This window comes from Hemitrygon akajei, unplaced genomic scaffold, assembly GCF_048418815.1.
Source record: "Hemitrygon akajei unplaced genomic scaffold, sHemAka1.3 Scf000187, whole genome shotgun sequence".
Lineage (NCBI taxonomy): Eukaryota > Metazoa > Chordata > Chondrichthyes > Myliobatiformes > Dasyatidae > Hemitrygon > Hemitrygon akajei.
Window position 1 is genome coordinate 67,733 of NW_027332073.1, and position 21,267 is coordinate 88,999.

Consider the following 21,267-nt stretch of genomic DNA (forward strand, 5'->3'; position numbering starts at 1 on the left):
GACAGCAACATTGCGGGTGTAGTCGACAGTGATGAAGAGTACAGAAGCATGAAGCGGAATCTGGACCAGCTGGAAAAATGGGTTGGAAACACTTGTCTTAACAAGTAGCTACTCTTCTGAGCATGGTCTCGGGTTTATTGCTCTGATTAGATTGTCCCAGAGTCAAGAATCAGTTCAGAGTCCACGCCCTTCACATAACAAATGGCGACTTGTTTGAGAATGGTCTCAGGTTTAGCAGATCATTACCTGAAGCTTCCTGTGTCCACATTCAGCTCCTGTGATTAAATTATTCCAGTGCAAGAATCAGTTCATAGCCAACAAAATGGGGGAAAACAGAGAGAACTGGTTTGTATGCTTCCCTGTCCTTGATCAGTCTGTAGTTTCTTCTGGCCAACAGTGATTTATGAGCCATTCAATCTGACACGACGGTATCTTTCTCGGGTCTGCTGTCGTCTGAATGCACAGGGGTGGATGATGGAGGTTTTGCAGAGATGCCGAGTGCTGTAGGGGTCGAAGGGGTTTACAGAAATGCGGTGTGATGTAGGGGTTTGAACGGTTTTGTTACGTACCCTGTAACGGGTTAAAAGAACCAGCAGAAATGGAACACACCTGGAGTCTGGTATTGTTACAAATAAAACACTACTTATCTGTATCCACGTAATCTCGTAATATAAAACCAGATAAATCAAACAGGTTAGCAGAGTTTATGCATATATAAGTGTGTAAATATAAAACCCCAAACTTCTTCAATCTTAGGTGGTAAATGATACAGTCTTACGATGGTATAGGCATGACGTCAGTTCAGTTCGTGATATTAAGTTGAGTAGAATTGAGGAGAGAAAGAGAGAGGTGATTGTTTTCCAAGTAAGCTGATGTCGTCGATCTTTCCGTTGCCTTCCAAAGTCCTGTTAAAGTTTTGTGATCACACAAAAGAGTACCGCCTTCACGCAGTAAAGCTATCAAAGGTTAAACACACCGATAACATTCCACCGGTCACCCCTTTGCCACACTGCGATCAAAACCCACACTTTCGTGGGCACTGAATGTTCATCCAGTGTCTATTTCTTCTGCATTTCTGTCCGTGTCTGTGTGTCTGTCTGAAAAGTCAGCTGACCTTGAATATATCCCAAACATGCTGAACGCCAGCTGCCCATTTATAGCTCCGCCCTTCCGTAACCATGGAGACTCACGGCCTGCTCGGTGCTCTCTCGCTGTCTCTCTCTCTCTCTCTCTCTCTCTCTCTCTCTGAATCGGTGTACACCAAATTTCTCTCTTTTTAAAGGCACAGTCCATATTGAATACACCTTAGCATCTCGTCACAGTTTTTACAGATAGTGAGGTGTGTCAGCACACTTCTCCACCAATGTGGAAATGCAGTTTACTTGTAGTACCAAACTGGCATTCCTGTCTGTAACAAAATGAAACGCGTCTTGTGTCGGAGTGTTTTGCTAATAATGTTCGTGCAACATTATGCTGAGTGATCCTGAGTACCTGACTGCAGACCGCAGTCCCTACACTATAATGGCAGAATATGGCATTAAAGGCAAAACTTTTGGCAGTGCGTAGGATCAGAGGGATCTTGGGGTCCGAGTCCACAGAACACACAAAGCTGCTACAAAGGTTGACTCTGTGGTTAAGATGGCATATAGTGCATTGGCCTTCATCAATTGTGGGATAGAGTTTAAGAGCTGAGAGGTAATGTTGCAGCTATATAGGACACTGGTCGGATCCCACTTGGAGTACTGTGCTCAATTATCGTTGCCTCACTACAGGAACGACATGGAAACCATAGAAAGGGTGCCGAGGAGATTTACAAGGATGTTGTCTGAATTGGGGAGCATGCCTTATGAGAATAGGTTGAGTGAACTCGGCCTTTTCTCCTTGGAGCGATGGAGGATGAGAGGTCGCCTGATAGAGGTGTACAAGATAATGAGAGGCATTGATCGTGTGGACAGTCAGAGGCTTTCCCCAGGGCTGAAATGGCTGGCATGAGAGGGCATAGTTTAAGGTGCTTGGAAGTAGGTACAGAGGAGATGTCAGGGGTAAGATTTTTTTACACAGAGAGAGGTGAGTGCGTGGAATGGACTGCCGGCGGCGGTGGTGGAGGCGGAAACGATACGGTCTTTTAAGAGACTCCTGGATGGTTACATGGAGCTTAGAAAAAGAGGGCTATGGGTAAAGCCTAGGTAGGTCTAAAGTAGGGACATGTTCGGCACAGCTCTGTGGGCCGAGGGGCCCATATTGGGCTGTAGGTTTTCTATGTTTCTACTCAGACGACGGCAAAAGGGTTTGTCCCACCTTCCTTTAATTTGCTCTTACTAATCAATCCCAAATGCCGATTGGCCACTAGTTGATTGGTCACCGATTGCTCTATTGCACTGCCGTGAGCTGCCCCTCGGACAATGAGCCTTATTGAAGTCCCCTCCTCTCCAGATTTCCGATGTCCTGGTTGGCCACTAGTCAAAGCTACCGGACTTACCTCTCAGTGATGGCCATGGCAATGACAGCAACATGACACTGGCAACCGAGTACATTGTCTCGGACAAGACACCTGCCAAATCTAATGCCACTCCCCTTCGCACTACATATGGACTGCCGTCTATGTATGCATATTGACCTGTTGTCCGCACATGTTCATTGATCTCTTTCCCTCTCTGCAATGTGAATACTCCAGTTAAAGCCATCTCCTGCGTGTGTGCTTCTATTTGATATGTAGTTACACAGACACAATGCAGGCTGACATTTGACTACAGAAGTGATGACCATAAGTTTCTCTATTCCTCCAACCCTGAGACAATTTTAGATCTAGATTCTTTGTTGTCCTCACAGTTCCAGTCCAAGAAACACATTTGTGTCTTTCATATTTTGCAAGGGACATGTAAGAAACGGCAAGAAAAAAATACACAGATATAACTGCTACTAAAAATTTTATTGGTGGCTTATTATACAAATGCCCCAAGTGAACATGCTGTACCTATCTGCACGCAATGCAACAAGGACTGCTCACTTGGAATAACTTTACAATTGACTTAAATTGTGGTGCGCCTATCAATATTGTAATGTCATTATGGGTGCAGTAAGAATTAGGCTGAGTGATGACACCTGACAGCTTTACAAACATTTGTGGAATGTAGAAAGGCACCAACCCTATGAATTAATGTATCCTCCAATATAATTTAGGAATTAACCTTCTTACATTGCATAAACAACTGATTAACACATGTTTACAAACTGCATTACATTCCAACAGTTGCTACATTCTCTCATGACTCATGCGGTCCTTTTCGTGGATGCAGACTTCTGGGCAGCATGAGCACAATTCAGATTAGCATCATGCACCGCATCCCACATCAGTAGCAGTTTGAAAGGCTGAAAACGGTGCACTAGCAGTAACTCACGGTAATAGCAAGGATTGAAAGAGTCCTCTTGGGTTGAAGGAACACTGATACCAGCTGCCCTGAATCCACTATGGGAGCGTGGGGCTAGTCCAGCCTTGGCCAGGCACATCCCCAAAAATACATCATCAATGGGGTATAGTTCAAGGTCTTGGGCTATGTGGTAAATGATATGAGCTGTATACACAGACATAAGTATGCCCCCTCCATTAACGTATGGTGGGTAAGACTTGATAGTGGTCACTATTTCTGGCACATAATACTTGCTCGACTTCTGGCGTTTGGGCCCAAACCCATAAATGAGACGGCCCACAAACAGGTGTTGGTGAACCTTCATGCCTAGCAAGTAATCAACCATGTTATCGGTGTTGGCAAAGACATCTTCATCTCCATTGAAGATGAATTTAGCACTGGGGCAAAATTCACAGACCCACTGCAGCAACTTGTATTGTTTGAGGGTGAGGTTGAAAAAGGTATCCAAGAAATCCCATTGTAGGACATCTCTGTGTTCTCTGTTTTCCATTGCTAACAGCTGATTCAATTTCCTACTTTCTTTTTGGTCAGGAGAGACACCAGAGATAAAGACTCTCTTAATTAGGACCCCATTGAATTCGCGTTCTTTGCCCCAGGTCTTCCTTACCACTTCCCGCCGATCCTGGTTGAAAGGGTGAGATTTGATCACCAGGAGCAGGAAGACATTCTGAGATCCTTCTCGACCACCACATTTGTCTGGGACATTTTGAATCATGTTAAATTCTCGACAGTGTTTATACATCAAGAAGTTTTTTATGTGCTCTTTCTCTTGATGAAATGAGGACAGGTGCAACAATGTCCTGTTCGCGTGGCACTTTGGCTTGAGCACTGATTTAGTTGCATCAGCAGTAACAACCTTGGGCAGATCTTTGCGATGAACAGTTTCTGCAACATCATCAGTCTCTCGACGTTTGTCATTATTCCAGAACATGAAGAACAATCCCAGAGTAATCAAAACACCCAGCAGTACTTTCACATAGAATTGCTGATGTCTTCTCATCTTTCACCTGAAATAGAGAAAAAATATGGAGTAATTCAAAGAAAACTTTACATTTACATGATGCTTGAGAAGAATGAGAAGTTTAAACTGTAATGAGGTTCACTAATGCTTTGTAATATTAACCTCAAAATGGTGGTGAGGTAAGGAATAGGCAAGGCCCTACAGAAAGTTTAATTGACCTGAAGCATTCCATCCCAGCAGAAAAACAAATCTACCTATAGGATACCATCTGTCATTAAACTGAAAATCGTATAGTTTCTTTCGGTGCATTAAAGATATATTATTCCAAAGGCTTTATTCCACCTCGCTTCAGAGCTTTCATCACTCCTCTCGGGGCTTAAACTGAGCTGGGCCAGACATAGAGCAATATAGCACAATGCAGGCATTTTGGCCCATGATGTTGCACCAACCTTTTAATCTGCTCCAAGATCAATGTACCCCTACTCTCTCAAATAGCTCTCCATTTTTTTATTTCATTCATGTGTCTATCTGGAAGCCTCTTAAATCTCAGTAATGCATCGACCCTTATCACCACCCAGGCTGTGCATTCCATACACCCACCATTTTCTTTTAAAAATTACTACTTCTGACAATCCCCTAAACTTTTCTCTAATCACCTTAACATTATGCCCCATCTTATTAGTCATTTCTGCTCTGGGAAAATGTTGCTGGCTGTCCACTCTATCTATGCATCTTATCAACTTATACGCCTCTATCAAATCACATCTCCTCCCCCTTTGCTCTAAAGAGGAAGGCCCCATCTCGGTCAACATTCAGTTTAAGTTCACAGGTTATTGATACTATGGAAGATGATCTATTATTGACCATTGATTAGTAACTGAATATATGGCAGTGCAGGGAAGGTAACGTGTTAGTACAGCTACTGAAAGCATCTGATTTTCAGGGCATTTCAACCTGGTCTATGTATGCCTACAATAGGAGAAACAAAGAGAAGTATACTCAAGGACCTTGGCTTTTTGCTTCTATTTTAACCAGAGAAGTGTATTCAAAGTTAAATTAGCAGTGGCCCACCCACCCTGCCATCCATTGGTCAAACCACTTTATGAAAGGCTACAACTAAGGCATAACTAGTCCCAATGGCAAGGCTGATTCCACCCAGACATTCAGTAGTAAGCAATTGTGACAAGACAGCGAAGCCATCGCAGGCCCATATCTATTGAAGGAAAACGGCACCAGCATCACCTATGGCAGGAATTTACGCTTCATGAAGAGCAGTGAACCTTGTAATCCAGGAGCCCAGAGAAAGCACAAGTAACTGATAGCAGAACAAGGCAGATAGATAGCATGATCCACAATGTGTATGAGTAAAACCTTGGATGCCAGGAGCCGTGGAAAGACACCAGTGACTGATAGCAGAACGATGTGTACAAGTAAAACTATTTGCACAGGGATGCAACTTGTGTCACTTTAGAATTATGGAATCCTAGAGTAATGCGATCTAAACAAGCCCTTCGGCTCAACTGGTCCATACCAACCACAGCATCCTCCCTGCTAGTCCCAGTTTTCTAGTTTGGCCCATAACTCTCCAAGCCTCTCCCTTCCATGTACCCGTCCAAATGCCTGTTAAATGTGGCAGTGGAACCCACTTCAACCACTTCCTCTGGTAGCTTCTTCCAGGTATTCACAATCCTCTGTGTACTGAAGTTAACCCATTGATCTCTTTTCAATTTTTTCCCTCCTCTCTTCTATCTGTGACCTCTCATTTCGGACTCTCCAACTCTCCAATAATGACAATCCACCTTATCAATACCCCTTATGATTTTAGACTTCTGAGGTCACCTCTCATTCTCCAAGGAATAAAGGTCCAGCATGGCTAACCTCTGTGTAATCCATGCCCTGTAGTCCAAAGAAACATCCTCCTAAATCTCTTCTGCACCCTCTCCAACTTGGCAGTGTCTTTCCTATAACAGGGTAACCAAAATTGTAGATAATATTCCAAAAGTGGTCTCAACAACAAATTATGTAACTGCAAATAATTCGCCGCTCCTGAACTGTACACCATAACTGATGAAGGCTAGCATGCTAAACGAGTTTTTTCACCATCCTGCCTTTCAGTGAACTGACTTGTCAGCGCCTTGCCATTCATTGTACAAGTTCTACTTCATTTGAATGTCCATCACCTCACAAATAACCATATAACAATTACAGCACGGAAACAGGCCATCTCAGCCCTTCTAGTCCGTGTCGAATGCTTACTCTCACGTAGTCCCACCGACCTGCTCTCAGCCCAGAACCCTCCATTCCTTTCCTCTCCATATACCTATCCAATTTTTTAAAAATAACAATATCGAACCTGCCTCTACCACTTCTACTGGAACCTTGTTCCACACAGCTACTACTCTCCGAGTAAAGAAGTTCCCCTTCGTGTTACCCCTAAACTTTTACTCTCTGTCTCTCAACTCATGTCCTGTTGTTTGAATCTCCCCTACTCTCAATGGAAAAAAGCCTATCCCCGTCAACTCTATCTATCCCCCTCATAATTTTAAATACCTCTATCAAGTCCCCCCTCAACCTTCTACGCTCCAAAGAATAAAGATCTAACTTGTTCAACCTTTCTCTGTTACTTAGGTGCTGAAACCCAGGTAACATTCTAGTAAATCTTCTCTGTACTCTCTCTATTTTGTTGACCTCTTTCCTATAAATCGGCGACCAGAACTGTACGCAATACTCCAAATTTGGCCTCAGCAATGCCTTGTACAATTTTAACATTACACCCCAAGTCGTATACTCAATGCTCTTATTTATAAAAGCCAGCATACCAAAAGCTTTCTTCACCACCCTATCCACGAGATTCCACCTTCAGGGAACTATGTACCATTATTCCCAGATCACTCTGTTCTACTGCATTCCTCAATGCCCTACCATTTAACATGATTGTCTTATTATGAATAGTTCTACCAAAATGTAGCCCCTCACACTTATCAGCATTAAACTCCATCTGCCATCTTTCAGTCTACTCTTCTAAATGGCCTAAATCTCTCTGTAAGCTTTGAAAATCTGCTTCATTATCCACAACGACACCTATCTTAGTATCATCAGCATACTTATTATTCCAATTTACCACCCCATCATCCAGATCATTAATGTATATGACAAATAACACTGGTCCCAGTACAGATCCCCGAGGCGCACCACTAGTCACCGGCTTCCAACGTGACAAACAGTTATCCACCACTACTCTCTGGCATCTCCCATCCAGCCACTGTCGAATCAATTTTACTACTTCAATATTAATACCTAACAGTTGAACCTTCCTAACTAACCAACCGTGTGGAACCTTGGCAAAGGCCTTACTGAACTCCATATAGACAACATCCACTGCTTTACCTTCGTCAACTTTCCTGGTAACCTCTTCAAAAATTCAATAAGATCTGTCAAACATGACCTTCTTCGCACAAATCCATGTTAACTGTTCTATCTAGATAATTATATATACCATCTCTAAGAATACTTTCCATTAATTTACCCACCACTGACGTCAAACTGACTGGCCTATAATTGCTCGGTTTACCCTTAGAACTCTTTTTAAACAATGAAACCACATGAGCAATACGCCAATCCTCCGGCACAACCCCCTTTTCTAATGACATTTGAAATATTTCTGTCAGAGCCCCTGCTATTTCTACGCTAACTTCCCTCAAGGTCCTAGCAGATATCCTGTCAGGTCCCGGAGACTTATCCACTTTTATATTCCTTAATAGTGCCAGTACTTCTTCTTCTTTAAACAGCTAAGGTATTTGTAAAGTAAAGGAGATAGCGGGGTAACACACCGACGGGAGTAACTTAAATAGACCTTTTAGTCAGGAAAGTCATCTGATTGATAAGGTTATTTATTTCCAGTAAGTGAGCACTAATCTGATGGTGAAATATGTTGTATTCTTTTGGACGTGGTTATCTCCAGTTTGCAATCTCCACATAGTTGTTGCCCTTCAGTGTAATGGTCCAATTGTGGACAAATATTTAAGATTGCAGTATGAAGTTGTCTCTGAGATCAGTGCTGTTCCAGGTTGCCGGGGCACAGTTAAATCTGGCGAAAGGGAATGTCCAGTGTTCAAAAGAAAAGATTATTTCAAAATCATAACTTTTCACCAGAGTTCAGAAGTCCCATCCTGACTGCGTCTTTCCTACAAGCCCACAGCGATTTCTGCCCTCAGCTGTCACTGAAGTAAATTGGTCCCAAAGTAAAGAATAATTTCATGCGATGACACCACCCGATCTGAACCAGGATGCGGGTCGCGGTTGCTCCCTGGAGCAGATCGATTTGTCGTGAGATACTGTATGTAATCTTTGTCACCGTCTACTGAGGTGCAAAATTAAGCCTGGATCGAACAGCACATCAGAACCATTGGCTCGAAGGAGTTTTTGTGTCGTTTAGTTCTTGCGCTGTGGAGCAGGGTGTGGAGTTACGTGCTGATGAGTGTGACGTGCAGGCTTATGTGTGTGTTGTCAACTGAACATTACTCTGATTGTGTTCACTTACTGTTTGGTCCCACGGAACTCCGGTGCTCGGATTCGCTGGTAACAGAATCAGGAGCTCAGCACAGAGTAAACACAGAGACTGTAGTGGGTGGGCAACGTTACGATGAGTTAATACGCCCACTTGTGACGGCAGGTTTTCTAGTGTTTCTTGTTATGGTCCGGTCCGGAGCCCCTATTCCGGGTCTTGATCTGGTCCGCGGACTCCTGACTCCGGGTCTTGTAGCCGTCCCTCCTTTCACCCTTGAGCTAATTAGTCACACCTGTGGATCATTCTGGCTTGTTTGGACTCAAGGAGGCGCAACTGTTGCCCATCGGCTGGTAGGTGGATATAAGGGGCTCTGAGACTGAGTCTAGTTGGGGGTCGTCCTGCTCTGAACCTGTTTTGTCCTGCTTCCCTGGTAGGTGCTCGTCCCGCGGTTCCGTTCGGTTTGCCTTGCTCGCGCTGTCCGACTGTCCGACTGTCCATCCCGTTTTGACCTCCTCGTCCTGTGTTGCGCTGGTCGCCCTGTTTTCCCTGTGCAGACCCGTGCGTCATGTTTGTCCTGCTGGTGCTGTTCGCCTGGTCTTCGTTCCTGTTCGCCCCGGCTTGGTGTACCCATCGCTAATCAACTAGTTCTGTGAGTCAGTTTCAGAGTCACCCTGGACTTAGTCCCCTTCCTATCCCTTGCCTCCGTCGGGTAAGCCAGGCCAGATTGCCGTTGCCCGTCGGAGGACTTTGCTTCTTTCTTACCCCTCGCCTCCGTCGGGTAGGTCAGGCCAGATTGCCGTTACCTGGCGGAGGGCTCTGCCACTTTCCTACCCCTCGGTCCCGACGGGTGGTACCCCGCACCTGCCCAGTTTACCGCGTCTTGCCCAGGCCTCTGTGTTCACGCCTGGGAGGCGGCAGTGCCAATGAGTCATCCAAAGGTCTCTGCCCCTTACTTACCCCTCGCCTCCGTCGGGTAGGTCAGGTCAGATTGCCGTTACCTGGCGGAGGACTCTGCCTTGCCATGAACCCCAAGATCCTGCCTTGCCATGAACCCCAAGATCCTGCCTTGCCATGAACCCCAAGATCCTGCCTTGCCAGAATCCTCAGGATCCTCCTGCCTTGCCTGAGCTATCTCTGAACACCAGGATCACCTTTGAATGCCACGTTCCTCACGCCACGGTCACCCCAACTTGTTCTATCCTTTAGTTGTCCCTGTCCTGCCCCTAGTACTTCAGTGCCTGCGTCCTGCATTTGGGTCCATTCCATGTCCCCTTATGACATTTCTACCATTTCAATACTGTCTTTAACATTGAGTGGCTTTGCGGATCCGTCTGATTTTTTTGCAGGAGTGAGTGTGCTATTTTAGCAAAGACAACAAGTATGTGTCAGTGATATTAAAAATTAAACTTTATGAGTTAAATCTCATTGCTGATAACAAATATCGATGTGCACTGTGTTATGCTCCTCCGGTACCTAATAATACGGCCACTGATTGTATATCCATGGTCTTCTACTGCCGTTGCTCATTCAGTCCAATGTTCGACATGTTTCGCGTCCAGTGATGCCTCTCTGCACAGTGCAGTAGTTCGTGATTATTTGAGTTACTGTCTTCCTGGCAGATTGAATCAGTCCGCCTTTAACCACCGATCTCTCTCATTACCAAGGCGATTTTTCTCTCTCAGAATTGCCGCTACCTGATTTTTTTCACAGCATCATTCTCCGCAAACTGAGACTGTTGAACTTGACAATCCCAGGAGTTCAGCAGTTCCTGAGATATTCAAACTGCACCGTCTGGCAACGACAAACATTCCACTCTCAAAATCACTGAGATCACATTTCATCTCCATGGTGATGTTTGTTTGGAGACAGAACGTACCCTGTGCTAAGGAACAGGTCACGGAGTGACCCACTGATAATGCTGTGAGTTTAGTTAATGATTATCACCAGGAGCTGACTGAGCATTAACCAGCGTGTGTTCATTACTTACAGAACCCGTAACACAGCCTCACTGGGACAGGGTGGTAACAGAACCTGGAGCCGCGGTACACGGTAAGAAGCAGTATATACTGATATATAAACATCACAAAGGCAGTCAGCCACTTTTATGAACACGAATGGAATTGATAACGTTGATCGACATTAGAACTGTAGCGAATCGCTTTTAAGTAAATTAATAATTCCTTTCGTCTAATTGAATGCATCGACTTCCTGTGTATTTCCCGCGGGAAACCGGGGCAGTTGACAGTGTTATCGGAAACGCCGCACTTTCAACCCGGCTCCGAATCATCAGCAAAGACTCGGGAGCTGCGAGTTCCCCGCACCTCGGAACTGTCCGCGGGCTACTGCTTGCAGTAACAGGAAGACAGATCCGTCCATACTCGGGGCTTTACCGATCCCCGACCGAGGGAACTGAGGATTCGCTTTGTTTATTCCTTCACTGGCGGGATTGATACTATCTGTCCATCCTAAACGGCATTTCGGTTGGTGGACAAAAGTATGGAAACACCCACACTGGAGATTACAGCCGGGCGGGGGGTGGTCGTGGGGGGAGGCGGTGTAAGGAGTTGATGGTTCCATTATATAGTCGGTTGGTGAGATCTGTTGTGGATCACCGTCTGCAGTGTTGTTTCCCTTCTGTCAGATGTGAGTGGGTAGGTGGGAAACCAGAGGAAGGTTTACCAGACAGATATCTGCCCCTGCGAGTTTTTCTATGAGGAATATGTTGTGATCTTGACTTGTGGTGTTACATAAAACAGGGGAGACATGCTTATATACAGTACAGTTTTTTAAAAAAAAATAACAATGCATTGGATTTTATCCGCGGATATTTAATTTCATTGGCATCTTGCATTCACTGTGACCCACCCAGATCAGACTGTGATCTCGGCGCATCAATCCTGCCTCTCACCTGTAACATCTCACTCATTTGTGTATCACTACACTGCAGGATTACAATATTAAATGAAAGACTCTCCTTCTGCTGAATATTGAGGACGGTGATTACCATGACACACTAGACCCGGAGAGGGAGAGAGAAAAACATCTCGGCTGTCTTCAGCTGGCGGTGCTTGGTTTCAGACCCTCACAAAACAGGAACTATTTAGTCCACGTCCCTGTCAAACTCCGCAGCATACTTTATGTCTCATCGAAGTTCCCATTCATTTTACAAAATTTCCGCAGATACAATCAAGTAAATTGTTATAAAAAAATGTATACAAGCAGGTATACATTCCATCACCAACTACTGCTCTATACATGCTGGAATCTTTCCTGCCACACCCTGGGCTCGTAGCTTGTAACTCTTACCTCACCAGGTGTTGCATTCAACTAAACCTCTGGTAGTTCTACTAACAAAAATAAACAATTCCTGGGAAAACTCAGTGCAGGATAATACTTCACAATGATGTCAAATGTTACAGGAAACTTTACTGATATACTGTACATCATTGAGGTGGGTACACTGGGGCTGGAGAGAGGTTGCTCGAGATGTGAGTGAATGAGGAGATGGAACATTTGGGTGAGGGATCAAGGACAGTCACTGGTGGTCATTCAGCAATACACAGGGACTGAATAAAACGTTAGAAAAAGATTCTAAAATGACAAGCCTAGATCAAACAACAATGACTTTGGCTTAGGCACATTGCCCCTCCCCAAACCTTATCAAAGCGCCATAGAAAGTATCCCATCCGGATACATAACGCCTTCATAAGTCTACCGCTCTACCCTTGACTGCAAGGAACTGCAGGGAAATGTGGGCACAGCTGAGGACATGACAGAAACCAGACTCCCCTCCCTGGACTGTGACTGCACTTCCCATTGCATCAGTAAAGCAGGCAGCATCAAAGATCCTCAAAACCCTCGCTATTCTCTCTTCTCAGCCGGATCGAAGATTTAAAAAAAAAACATTGAAAACACACAGCACCAGGCTCCAGGAAACCGTCCAGGCTGCTGTTGTAAGCACATTGAATGTTCCCCGGTGATAAGTTGGACTCTTGATCTCCCAGTCTAACTCGATGTTCACTGCCCTCTCTCTGTAACCATAAGGATTTGTAACAATATGTTATCACCTCAATGTGCTGTTGTAATGTGCTGTACAAGTTTGAGAAACCCAGATCACTGGAAAAGGCTTATTTGTTGCATTTATTGGGGTTATAAAACCGGAAACATTGGCTGCGCTTCAGCAAGTCGGAACAGTGGCATGGATTCAACAAAAATAAACACAACGATGGCCACCCAAAACGAGAGGCCGTGAGAGATCTGGATCTCTCTGCCTTGTCTGAACGGGCGAAAGATGTATCTACTCAGACTGATGGAGCAGTGTCCCGAAGGTGCGATTACTCGGTTTAACCTTCTCTGTCTGCAAGAACACAACAGGGGGAAGGGCCGCTTCCCGTGCCCTGGAATAATGTAAAACAATTGTAGACACCGGCTATCGATCCAGGTGAAGTTTGGACCCGATGCGGGACTGGGTGACGAAGGTAAAGTTCCCGGGATAAACCTCAATGGATGAGTGCAGTCTCGGTATCACCACCCCATCACGCTCCTAGGACCAGGGCAAGAGGGACTGAGCGGCGGCTCATCTCAGTCGGTTTGTTGTGAAGGTCCCACAACACAGACCGACCCCGGCAGGTTCTGTCCAGCAAGCGCAGGGAGGCCACCAGATCGGGGAAGTTAACCTGGTGCATTACCTTACATCAGACGTCCACACTCGGGACTCACCGATGAGAACTTGTTTTCACGCCCGGACGGTGAACCCTCCCCCGGATTCCCGACTCTGGGGGTGATGGTCGTCTCCCAATCCGGATCCTACAGACGATCCGCCGCCGCCGCCGACCCGCTTCAACACAGAACTGAAGGAAGGCAGGACTGTAATTTATGTCATCAGAGCTGGGGGCGGAGCCTCGGAAACAAGGCAGATCTGCGGTAAAATGGGAGCGGGGAAAAGGTTCACGTGACTTACACATGCATGTACGTCCATGAAATGTTGCAAGGTTTTGAAATTTCCGCCATCAGCTGAGATTCAATCAATAAAGCTTTCTTAAAAAATATGCGAATATATCACAGATCTTGTAGCTATGTTTAGATTGTGACGAGATCCGAAAGATTATTGTAAAGTGGACTGTTCCTTTAAAAGAGAGAGGGGGGAGCGAACAGCTTGTGTGCTAAATCAGCAGCAGGGAGACAGAAAGTCTGTGAGTTGCCTTGGAAACTGAAAGGCGGAACTATGTGATGGACAGCTCGTGTTCAGCACTTGGAGATATATACAAGGTCAGTTGACTTTTTAATCAGACACACACCAGAGACACACAAGACACACCACAGGAGACACACACCAGAGACACACAAGACACACCACAGGAGACACACACCAGAGACACACAAGACACACCACAGGAGACACACACCAGAGACGCACAAGACACACCACAGGAGACACACACCAGAGACGCACAAGACACACCACAGGAGACACACACCAGAGACACACAAGACACACCACAGGAGACACACGACCCCTGAGGCAAGGAGGACACTGGTGAGCTTTGTGTGCCCACGACAAGGGTGGGGTTTTTGCTCGCAGTGTGGACAGAGGGGTGACGGGTCGGGAGCTATCAGTGTGTTTAACCCTGGTCTGGGGTTGATAAATTCACCACAGAAGACGGCAACCCTTTCTTGCGGTCACAGTCGGTGACTGTAAGCTTCGGGAGCAGGAGGAGGACGTGAGGATCGACATCGGCATTGGAAGACAAACCAACACCCTAACTCTCTCTCTCCAACTCTACTCAAACCAAATTCCTGAAATGAACTGATTACTTACCATCCCACCGTGAGACTGTATCACCCAATCACCTGAGCTGGGGAAGCTTATTTACTCACCTGTATATGTGCATAAGCTCTGCTAACATGTTTAATTTATCTCGTTTTATATTCCTTTATTCACGTACTTACTAATAAAATAGAGTTTATAACGGCAGACTCAGACTCCGTGTAGGCCCATTTCTGCTGGCTCTTTAACCCGTTACGGGGTACGTAACAGGCGTCCAAACCCAAAGGCAGTATTCCAAGTTCGGGCTCACCGACCTCGTCAATACCTGCTGCCTCCCGTCTGAGGTGTCTGACTTTGTCTGACTCGGTGGAAAAGGAATGCCGTCTTTTTCAGCCGGATGGTCTTGGTTCAGTGAATAAAGGGTTAACCTAGGTGCCGGTGGAAATTGAGGATTCTCAGTTATTTGTGTTGGACGGTGTTCTAAAAGTTGGTGATGAGTTGAAAGTTGGTGATGCGAATTTTATTGGAAATATGTAGAATGGCTGTTTCTGGATTTTTGAATAAAGAACTTGGGAGGTTTGGACCGGTTTCGCGACCTTTGTCCCTGCTTGCAGGGCAATGGCCTGTAAATTATGTGAATCTCTGTTGAATTTTGTTTTCGCAATAGGAAGTAAACACCTTCAAGGTTGTGGAGTTGTTTTTCACGATTGCAATATAGAGAGAAAGGATTGTTTTGGTTTTGAGAGACCACCTGACTGGGTTACTATGGAGACGAGTAAAGCTGAAAGTCGAAAGATCGGAATGGATGGGTTGTTTGGGAATTTTCATAATGTAAACATGATCTTCGTAAGCTTAGTAATGTTGCTGGGTTTGGTAAATATTAGGTTGGCACCTATCCAGGGTGAAGTTTATTCAACAATACAGCTAACAAGCAAGCTTGTGTCTGACGACACACGCACAGATACTGATGTGAACCTCACATGCGCAGTAGCCCGAACCCTGTCTAAAAAAGCTGCTGATGCAATTAGATAGATAGATAGATAGATAGATAGATAGATAGATACTTTATTCATCCCCATGGGGAAATTCAACTTTTTTCCAGTGTCCCATACACTTGCTGTAGCAAAACTAATTACATACAATACTTAACTCAGTAAAAAAATATGATATGCATCTAAATCACCGTCTCAAAAAGCATTTAATAGCTTTTAAAAAGTTCTTAAGTCCTGGAGGTAGAATTGTAAAGCCTAATGGCATTGGGGAGTATTGACCTCTTCATCCTGTCTGAGGAGCATTGCATTGATAGTAACCTGTCACTGAAACTGCTTCTCTGTCTCTGGATGGTGCTATGTAGAGGATGTTCAGAGTTATCCATTATTGACCGTAGCCTACTCAGCGCCCTTCGCTCAGCTACCGATGTTAAACTCTCCAGTCCTTTGCCCACGACAGAGCCCGCCTTCCTTACCAGCTTATTAAGACGTGAGGCGTCCCTCTTCTTAATGCTTCCTCCCCAACATGCCACCACAAAGAAGAGGACGCTCTCCACAACTGACCTATAGAACATCTTCAGCATCTCACTGCAGACATTGAATAACGCCAACCTTCTTAGGAAGTACATTCGACTCTGTGCCTTCCTGCACAAGGCATCTGTGTTGGCAGTCCAGTCAAGCTTCTCGTCTAACTGTACTCCCAGATACTTGTAGGTCTTAACCTGCTCCACACGTTCTCCATTAATGATCACTGGCTCCATATGGGGCCTAGACCTCCTAAAGTCCACCACCATCTCCTTGGTCTGACAGTGGTTTAATTTATGAGAATTTTGTCAGAGACTTTTCTGCCTTCCACATTGCATCAGAATGTGGGTAGTAAGGAGGAGGAGAAAGGTTTGTCCTTGTCCTGGGATGAATTTTTAGCGGAACAAAGTCGAGATTCTGAAATTGCTGCGTTAAGGGAGACAGCTCTCACAGGAGAGGAGGTTCAGAGAGAGTCAGTAGGATATTATCTTAAGGATGGGGTGTTACTGAGAAAGCGGAGATCACCTACTGTGCCTGCAAGTGAGAATTGGGCCATTGAACATCAAGTTGGGGTCCCGAAAGACTACAGGGCTGAGATTTTAAACATGGCTCATAGCATGCCTTTAGGTGGACACTTTGGAGTGAGGAAGACAGTAAACAGCATTATGAAGGAATCCGACTGGCCTAATTTAAGGAAGCATGTTGTGAACATTTGCAGGACTTGCCATACCTGTCAGGCTGCGGGAAAACCTGATCAGGTGATCCCAGCGGCACCACTTAGACCAACACCTGCTTTTGGTGAACCTTTTTCTAGGGTCATAATGGATTGTGTTGGCCCATTGCCAAGGACTGCAGCTGGTTATGAGTGTGTGTTAACCATCATGTGTGCGATGTCTAGGTTCCATGAAGCTGTGCCTCTCGGGAACGTCAAGGCCAAGACTGTGGTAAAAGCACTTATCAAACTTTTCACACTGGTATGTCTACCTAAAGAAATCCAATCTGAAGTAACTTTACTTCGAAAACATTCCAGGGGGTAGTTAAAGAATTGAGAGCTAAGCACATTATGTCACCTTTGACCCTACTCAGAGAGCATTGATCAGATCAGAATGTGAGTAGGAGCGGGCTCAGTTACGTTTCCGAATTCAGAGACAGACTTAACAAGGCTTGTGACCTTGTGAAGCAGAATTTACAGCACTCTCAGATAAACATGAAACAGAGGTATGACAGAAGAGCGAGGGAGCAGAGATATCGTGCTGGAGAAAGGGTCCTGATGCTGTTTCCTCTCCTTACCAACCCCCTTCAAGCGAGAGTTAGTGGACCATATGAAATAATTAAGAAAATTGATCCTTTAAATTATGTTATTAGGACTCCTGAGCGATGAAAGGCTACCAAGCTCGTCCACGTAAAAATGATCAAACGTTATCATGACCCCGACCCTGCACCAGTGAGTACGGCCGGTGTGTTTAACCCTGGTCTGGGGTTGATAAATCCGCCACAGAAGATGGCATCCCCTTTTCTGTGGTCACAAGTTGGTGACTTTTAAATAGGTTTCGGAAGCAAGGAGGACGACTTGGAGGATCGGCATCGGCACTGGAAGATAAACCAACACTCTAACTCTTTCTCTCCAACTCTACTCAAACCAAATTCCAGAACTGAACTGATTACTTACCATCCCACCGTGAGACTGTATCACCCAATCACCTGAGCTGGGGAAGCTTGGGCACACACACACACACACACACACACACACACACACACACACACACACTCACACACACACACACTCACACACACAAACACACACACACAAACACACACACACTCACACACACAAACACACACACACACACACACACAAACACACACACACACACACACACACGCGCACACACACACACACACACACTCACACACACAAACACACACACACACACAAACACACACACACACGCACACACACACACACGCACACACACACACACGCACACACACACACACACACACACACACACACAAACACACACACACACACACACACACACATACATATATATACAGATAGGTATGCGCACATATAAACTCTGCTAACCTGTTTACTTTATCTCCTTCTATATCACTTTATTCACGTAGTTACTAATAAAATAGAGTTTATAACGGAAGACTCAGACTCCAGGTGAATCTGCTGGTACTTTTTAACCCTGCCGGGTGATTGACTGGGTGAAGGAGGAGGTTAAACGCCGGAGTGGAAACATGAGGAGTGAAGCTGGTAAAAGGAGCCTCCTGAACACATTGCACTACCTGTTTGAGTCTCAGAATCGTGGACTGGCTCAGGCCGCATTGGGATCTGTGGAAACACTTTCATTCAGTGGAATGACACTGACTCCGATTGACTGCGCGGTCCTGTCTCATGTCATCGGACTCTGTGATACAATATAACATTTCGACCTGGGACACTGCCTCATTCAGTGTGAAGGAATCCTGCGGCTGGGACCCGGGCTGCACAAGTGCCAGGAGTTGAGGTAACTTGACTTGTCTCTTCCTTTGAACTGTGAAACCGTTCCATTGTGTTGGTTCAATGTAAAGGAATTTGGATAAAACTGTAGAAAATCAGATTAAGAAGAATTGTGACAAATGCCCAGGGGATCGATCAGTAAATCTCCAAGGCGGGAGGGTTCTGTGGTTCCTTGTGAAGGGATGTTGGAGTCTTCATCAGATCAGTGAACAACGGCCATTGGTTTAATGGTAGTAAATCACAGGAATTACCGTGTTTCTCACTGCCTGTGACATTTCCATTGACAATATTCTTTCTCACTGTTACTGACACCCAGACCGACACTGACTGCAGCAGGTGGGTCAGAGATTCACACTCCCTTCCCGGTGAGGGACAAGAGACCGTCAGCAAACTGTCCCAGTGAGAAGGAAAGAAATAGCATTGTGAGATTGTACTCTCCTGCCCTTCCCCATGTGTGACTATCACCAGCAGTCCACCTGTGTGACTGTGCTCACTAACAGATACCCAGACCCCATGCGCGCATCTCCTCTCCCGATTGTGGGACTTAAGTCACACCCACCCCTCCAGAAAAATCGGTTTCTGCGTCATCCGGTCTGTTGGATTAACTTCTCCCATCGCTTTACTGCTGTGGGACCGCTCTTCCCCATCCCCCTTCATCCTGCGGGATCTCTTTTCCCCATCCCCTTGCTCCTCTGTGGTCTCTCTTCCACTTCCCCCTTCCTGCTTTGGGATCTCTCTTCCCCATCCCGTTTCTCCTGTGGGATCTCTCTTCCCCATCTCCTATCCTCATGTGGAATATCTTGTCCGCATTCCCGTCCCACGTTCTTGTTCTGTCTTCCCCTATCTTTTCCTCAGATGTAGTCTTTTCCAATTTATCCCATCGACAGTTCCACATTCATAAATCTTCCTCACTGTGGGCCTGCCCTTTTGACCATTTCACATCAGGAACACTTTTGTAACCATCGGGAAATGAGACAGAACATGAGGAGTTTACAAAATCACATTTGCCGACTAAATTGCTGCATTCGGTGAATAACCTGGATATGGACAGTGAGGGACATTGAGAGTGATGGGAACTCCGAATAGTGATTTACTGAAGTGCTTAACGTTCTTGAACTATCCGAATGAGAGAAATTCCCTCCGATGTACGGTTTGAATCACTTTGTTCTTCAATTTGTCTGTTTGTGTTTAGATTCGGAAAGAATGGACTGGGAGATTCAGGAGTGAAACTGGTGTTTGCGGCTCTGATAAACCCGGAGTGTAAAATACAGCAACTGTGCTAAGTACCAGACTGTGAGAGATTGTGTTTATGGTGACCGTCAGTTCCATAGTAACAAGATGAAAACACTGCGACCGCCTCTGAGAAGATCTTAGAAATTCTGTTCATTAATCAGTTGAATAATTGAAGTGAGCGGGTATTTCGCTGCGCTGATGAACTGCTCTCTGAACTTGGACTGAGTTACCCCATAAATTAACGTGTTTGTGCAGCAACTTAATATCATCAGCATGATTCCAGCGTGTTGAAGTATGTATTCCGAATCGTTGTAATTATATGGATCCAATCCGGCGATGATATAATAAAGGAATTCGGCAACGAATACCGACCACAGGATGATGAAGCTCCCGGAGATGGTGAGAAGTAAGATCACAGACCTCCTCCTGCTCTCCATCTCCGGGTCACTGCGGTTCTCCGCCTGGTTCAGACCCCTCAGACCCTTACGAACGCGACTGTTCACTAAAATATATCTGACTGTCAGAGCGTTGAACAGTAGTATTAACAGGAAAGGGAGTAATGGCGTTAGAACTGTGGCAAACCAGTCATATCCCACCCACCCGGGATCCGTATAGTAGCCCGGCTTTATAATAGTCCCAGGGTATATTGTCAATCACTTTCACAGAGTGATATATGAAGAAGTCGGGCACATTTTTAACACAGATCAGGACGTCGGTTGTTGTCAGAACCACAGCCGCAGTTTTCCCGGTGCAATACTTCGCTTTCCGCTTCTGAAAACAGATGGCGACAAACCGATCAAATGAAAACATGACGGTGAACCAGACAGAGCAGTCAGTGGCTGCCTGTCCCAGGGCACCGATCACACTGCACACGGGGGTGATGTCCAGGAAAGTCCCGGGGAAGTAGTAATAACTGAGCCGCCACAGTATGACATCAAAGATGATGGTTAGTAGATCCGCCGTTGCCATGGCCACCAGATAGCGAGTGGTGCAGGTGGAGAGGCCGCACTTTCCCCGGGGCAGGATCACAATCGCCACTAAATTCACTGGGGGAACAGCAAACAGAAGGAGTGAATTACTGTCTCGCCGATCAGTGGGTCTCAGGGCAGAGACAAGCTGGAAATTGAGAACAATCAAACTGTGCAGACAACTCATTTCTGGGGGTTTAAAAGGAGTAATGCGGGAATCTCAGATCCCTCTCACGAATGTATGCGGAGTGAACGGAGAAGGTACTCGATACTGGAAAAGGAACAGGGTTTGGGAAGGAGGCGTTATCAACGGATCGCCGAGAAATCAATATAAATCTCCCCCCGTCAGGTTTTGGACTGATGTGTAAAACCTGGGT

The 21,267-nt window shown here is 45.6% G+C and overlaps 1 long non-coding RNA gene and 1 pseudogene across 1 annotated transcript; one reads left to right on the forward strand and one right to left on the reverse strand.

The window, feature by feature from the left end:
* Positions 1-2,833: 2,833 nt before the first annotated feature.
* LOC140724311 (N-acetyllactosaminide beta-1,3-N-acetylglucosaminyltransferase 3 pseudogene) lies at positions 2,834-13,741 on the reverse strand (annotated as a pseudogene).
* Positions 9,217-20,263, forward strand: LOC140724312 (uncharacterized). The gene is made up of 4 exons (XR_012098090.1): positions 9,217-9,326; positions 10,886-10,945; positions 18,308-18,696; positions 19,882-20,263. It is a non-coding gene; the product is annotated as an uncharacterized lncRNA (long non-coding RNA).
* Positions 20,264-21,267: the final 1,004 nt, after the last annotated feature.